The sequence below is a fragment of the Momordica charantia genome, assembly GCF_013281855.1.
Source record: "Momordica charantia cultivar OHB3-1 chromosome 9 unlocalized genomic scaffold, Mcharantia_2.0 BLBB01000009.1, whole genome shotgun sequence".
Taxonomy (NCBI): Eukaryota; Viridiplantae; Streptophyta; class Magnoliopsida; order Cucurbitales; family Cucurbitaceae; genus Momordica; species Momordica charantia.
In genome coordinates, this window is record NW_028275167.1 from 16,703,751 (window position 1) to 16,709,728 (window position 5,978).

A 5,978-nucleotide genomic window follows, 5' to 3' on the forward strand; every position below is an offset into this window, starting at 1 on the left:
GAGAATGGATGCTTTGCTGCTAGGAGAGTTGCTTCCTTTTATAGGCCCTCAAGGTGGTTGAACTACCTTCCATTTTAAGTGGACAAAGGTTGACATTCATTCAACAAACCTTCTTTGACTTGGACTCGCGGTTTTGGGTCGATTCGAACATGTTGGAAATGACTCTTTTGCCATTCATTAAGTGAAACGCACGTTTTGACCATGTTGACCAAAAATGCGCCAGACGTAATTCCTGCAAAAAAAAATTCTCTATGATTTTCTTCGAACTTGTACCGCATTTTTCTCACATTTTTCCTAATGTACCATATATTGCAAATTATCCAAAAATGTTCTATGCATGTTCTACATTAAGAATATGTAATCCTTTTTAGCTAATAATGATGGGAAAGGGTCAAATTCGTGGTCAAACAGGTCTACCGATCCACATTTCTACAGTAAAAAGTCAACCCTAACAGTGGACAAGCATTGCAAAAGCAAGAATATCATCTCTACCAGGTGAAATGAACGACCTACTATAAAGGAGGCCAATGTTGAAGGTGTAAAATATCACTGCCATATGTAGAACATTTACTTGATGATAGCCTGATGGTTCGAGTGTTGGGTGTGTCGCCCTAAACTCGTAGTTTGTAATTATATAAAACCAAATATATATTCAGTACAGTTATGGATTCATATTCTGATTGAATTTATAGCATTGCATTCTCCAAATCCAATAAACTAAACATTCAAGGTTATTATCATGTAACCAAGACAGTGTATATAATGGGTATATATTTGATATACCTTCGGTATACATGTGGATAATGTCTCGGGAATAACCTAAAGCGTCTATAGTATATGGATAAGACTGAGTACCTTATCTTGGCAACACTATGGATGCGGCTCGCTTTGTAAATGTTACAGACAACCCGATCCATGTCGTTCGTGTGGAGACATGCGAGTGGGGGTATCCTATACAGTGAGTTTGTATAAGACCGGATTGGGAAATATTCATGTTGGGTTTTATGTCCTAAAACTCATAGTTTGAAAATGACAGATATACTTTTATCATTCAATAAAGTTGTTATTGAAGGTTTTAATCAATAAGTAGTTATTGATCCAATAAAATGTTCTTACTATATCTAAATCCAATAAAATAAAGGATCCTAGACTGTTACCTGAGACTCAATCTCTATGTAAGAGACATAAATATGAATCAAGTTTGAGTTAACAGTCTAAATGGTCTATAGTATAGGAATAAGGTTGGGCGCCTTATTCTGGGGACACTATGGATGCGGCCCACTTTGTAGCTAGTACAAACGATGTGATCCGAATTCGTTCATGTGAAGACATGCGAGTGGGGGTGTCCCGTGCAAAGAGTTTGCATAAGACCGGACCATGAGATAGTCACTTTTACTTTATAACACCGTTTACTGTTTGAAACTGACTATCTCAACTTTGATGGCCTAGGTAACTCGATCTTAATCCTGAGTTAACTATGAACTTCTGTTTACTCGGGATTATCCTTAGATCTGCATGGGTGAGAGCAGCTCAACAGCGCTGGCTCAATAAGCCTCTCATTTCAGGGGTAAGACCCGGTAGATAGCTAGGGACATAGGGTGCAAGAAGGAATTCACTTCTACCCAAATTTGGGATAGTAGAGAGGTTGTTCTCTTAAGGGCTGAATCAAGGTCTTGAACAATTGGCACCACCCTCATCAAAAGGTTTGAGAGGATTTTTTGATTTGATAGTTGGACTACAAATCATTGTTCATCAGAGGATTAGTGGGACTTAAGGAACAAGAGGTAATTACAGGGGTAAAGCGGTATTTTGACCCAGCTGTAATTGCGAACAACCTGTGAAGGGTCGACTTACCGATCATGGTTATATAAAAATGGACATAATATATCTACAGTGAGGAGACTGCAGCTACGGGCTTTAGTGGAGTGATCGCGTAGTTAACGATTGTTGGTTAACTAGGTTAAAGAGTTTAACCGGTTAATCTCGGATCGTTGGAGCTCATGATCTGTAGGTCCATAAGGTCCCCTGGCTAGCTCATATAGGAATAAACTTGGAATAATTTGAAGGAATAATTCAAATCGTACGAATTAGGTTAATCATATGAGATATGATTAAGTAATTGATATATGATATCAATTTGAGAAATTTGGACAAAATATTTAAATAGGATTTAAATATTAAAATTATGAATGCGGATTCATAATCGGAGGCATGGATTTCATCAAACATTTGATTTTGGAAAAAGTCAAATAGTTGACTTTGACCAGAGAAAGTCAAAGGTTGACTAAAGTAGATTAAAATAATGTTTTTAACCAAGTTGGTGGAAAATTCCACTAACTTGTTGAGTGGAACATTTAAATAATCTCAAAAATCCACTTTTTGACACTTAGCCATGCATGCATAAGTGGAATGTGTGTTGTAAGTTTTTTGTGAACTTAAACATGCATTTTGACACTTAGCCATGCCATGCATGAGTGAAATGTGTGTTGTAAGCTTTTGGTGAACTTAGACATGCATTTTGACACTTAGCCATGCCATGCATGAGTGGAATGTGTGTTGTAAGCTTTTGGTGAACTTAGACATGCATTTTGACACTTAGTCATGCCATGCGTGAGTGGAATATGTGTTGTAAGCTTTGGTGAACTTTGACATGCAAGAGTTGTATGTAATTTGCCTATTTAAGAAAGTTTTTGTTCAAACATCAAAATCTCTTGGAACCTTTGGCCATTTGATGTGTTTTCAAAAAGCTTACATAACTCCTTTTAGCTCCACTTTTCTCTAATTTTTTCCTTCTCTAAAAAGAGTCCCACCACTCTATTCCAAGCCTTGAGAATAGCTAGGAAGATCTCTTGGTGGTCCTTCATTGGAGCTATTTGAAGATTTTTGAAAAGCTACAAAGGTTTGTATTTTTCTCTACTTATGTCTAAGCATCATAATGTATGATCATGCATGTTTAATCCTAGGTTGTATTATGCATCTAGATTGTTATTTCGATTCTTGCTCACTTCCGCTGCGCATGTATGTATTTTTTCCATCAATTCAATCATTAGATGTAACGTCGTTGACTAACAGATTTCTATTTCATAGCATGACCAGACAACTCATTCTCAATTCTGAGTGAGTCATAGACTCTTGCACGTGACGGCTCGTTCTTTGATCTGTACGGGTAAGAGTGGCACGAGTCGCCGACTCAACATTTTTACCATTTTGGGGATGAGATCGAGTGGGGAGCTGGGAACATAACTTCACGAGATGGATTTCACTTCTCCCCGACTTTGGGGAAGTAAATGAGCGTTCTCTTAAATGCTGACTCCGGGACTTGAAAAATGGGCCCCACCCTCTAACTTGTCTTAGAGGGACTTCTAGTTATTCATCGGACCGTAATCGGGTTGTTCATTAGAGGAGTAGTGGTATTTAAGGTGTAAGATGTAACTATGTGGTAAAATGATGATTTGACACATCTCAAGTTACAAGCACACGTGAAAGATTGACTTGCCGTTAATGGTCGTCTATCCGTGGACACGAAAAACATTCTGCAGTGAGAAGAATTTAGCTGCGGGTCTTTAGTGGAGTGACCCGCAGTTCATGAATGTTGATTAACTCAGTTAATGAGTTTGACAGATTAATCTCGTATTGTTGGAGCTTCTGATCTGTATGTTTATTAAGTCCCCTTGCTAGTTTACAACGAGCAAAACGAGGCTCGAGTTTCTTGGAAGAATTTGAAATGTTCAAAATGCTCAAGGGATTATATGTATATAGATAAATTATAATATATGATTAATTCTAAATTGAAACTACATATTATGAAGAAATTATTCAAATAAAAATCAATATGAATATGACTCATATTAAAACTATACGTTAAAAATAATATGCATAAAATGTACATTACAACTATATATTATAGGAGAGAATTGCTTTAGAATATTATTCTGTTTTGGGAATAAATAATTAAGTGTTAATTATTTATTTATTTTTAATTAATTAATCAATTGTTAATTAGATTATTAATTAATTATTAATAACAGTAATTAATTATATATATATATATATATATTAATTATTAATATTAATATTAAACACTCCGTTGCTCAATTAAGCAACGGAGTGGGAGGTTTGTTATGATGTGGGATAACTCCCCACGTCATCTTGGATTTTTGCGGAATGGTTCGGCATAATAGAGAATATAAGAAGAAAAAACCACCTACTGCAATTTTCTTTTCTCAACATCTCTCTCCAACCCAATTTCCAAGTTTGTTGCTCCCACAAGCAAATTTTCGTTCCCAGAGGATAGTCGGGAAGATCGGTGGTGGTGTTCGCTTGAGTTTCTTGAAGAAAGGTTCTTCAAAAGTAAGTTTCATTTTCCCCTGGTTTTTTTGTTCCTTCATTGTGCAATATTTTTATCCTCCAAATTCAAAAACACTTTCGTCATTTCCGCTGCGGGATTAACATCCCTTCATCGAGATGAATGATCAGGGAGAGTAGAGTCGCCGACAGGCAAATCAGTCTGAAATGCTCATTCCACCTTGGGAAGGACAAACTACACGATCAAATAAGCGTGCGCAGAGACTCAGACTTTGCACGAGCAGCACAACCATCTCCATAAAGAATAGCAGTTTCCCGACTTGCTCAACTAGCAGTCAGATGCACTATCGGACGCCCAAACTATAAATAGGCGGCCCACTTTGCAGTCAAGTATCTGATTCTATATCAATCTTAACACCTTGGTCAAGCTCCTTATTAACTTGCCCATCGAGTGTTTGACTCCTTGTGCAGGTCTTTTAAATACAAGATCTCTCAGCTCGCTCCATTTCTTTAGCTCACCCAGTTGGTCCATCTCGACCATTTCAGTCGAGACGTTATTTGTTGCTTAAACATATGTTATTTTGTATAACAAAATAATTCATATTAATTAAATATAAATTTCATTTTCAACTTTAATATTTTTCCAAAAAGTAAATCATATAAGTGGTGTTATCTTTGGGAAATTTTTTTGATCTTATCATCACATTATATATTTTTGTTACAGCCCGAGTTCGATTTCGATTTGGTTTAAGTGGTTTGGGCGGTAAAGTTGGTTTTTGGTTGCACCCCTAATGTCAGTAGTAAAAAAAATGTTGCTTTAAAATTATATATTTTTAATAATATAATTCCTTAAAAATATTAGAAATAAATATAGATATTATATAATTTAATTGTAGTTTATTTTTATATGTAAATGTATTTTACCGATACATTTAATTGCATAAAGTTGTTTATTAGACGATGAATACATTAATTTATTTAAAATATAAATTTAAAAATTAAAATTCGTTAGATGCCTCCCGTATGGGCATCCTAGGATATCCGGGAATCTCGAGATTCCCAAGTATCTACATTGTCGTAAAACAAACATAGAAATTCATATGCGTGTTCAATGAAAATATTGGATTTCTACGAAACAAAGGATCTCTAAGAGGCCTTTTTTTTTTAATGTAGATGTCTGGCATCTTGAGATGCCTCGAATTTCAGATGTCTGAAAATATAGATTTTTGGCATCTTCAGATGGTCATGTTTATTTCGTAGGAAAATATATAAGGATGTCTGGGAATATTTGGATAGTCATGTTGGTTTTGCAGGATTTATTCATGAGAATGTTATAAAATTATATAATGTTTTAAAAATACCCTTATGAATATTTATATAATTTATACATTAATCTAATATAATTTACATTTATATAATAGATTTTCTTAAAATTTATTTAATATTTAGGTTTTTTTTTATATTAATTGCATATACGTATTAATTTTTGTATGCCAGTAGAATTCATATTAATATAAGGCTTTTTTAAAACTAACTAATATTGAATATAAATTTCATTTTCAACTTTAATATTAAAAAAATACAATTAAATATTTAATGTTATATATGGTGAAATTTGTTTATTATATTATCAAATTATATTATTTTACGAAGAAGAATATCAAAGATGGGTT

The 5,978-nt window shown here is 34.5% G+C and overlaps 1 long non-coding RNA gene across 1 annotated transcript; it reads left to right on the forward strand.

Moving 5' to 3' along the window:
• Window positions 1–2,620: 2,620 nt before the first annotated feature.
• LOC111025349 (uncharacterized) lies at window positions 2,621–3,718 on the forward strand. The gene is made up of 2 exons (XR_002603511.2): window positions 2,621–2,899; window positions 3,088–3,718. It is a non-coding gene; the product is annotated as an uncharacterized LOC111025349 (long non-coding RNA).
• The last annotated feature ends 2,260 nt before the right edge of the window (window positions 3,719–5,978 follow it).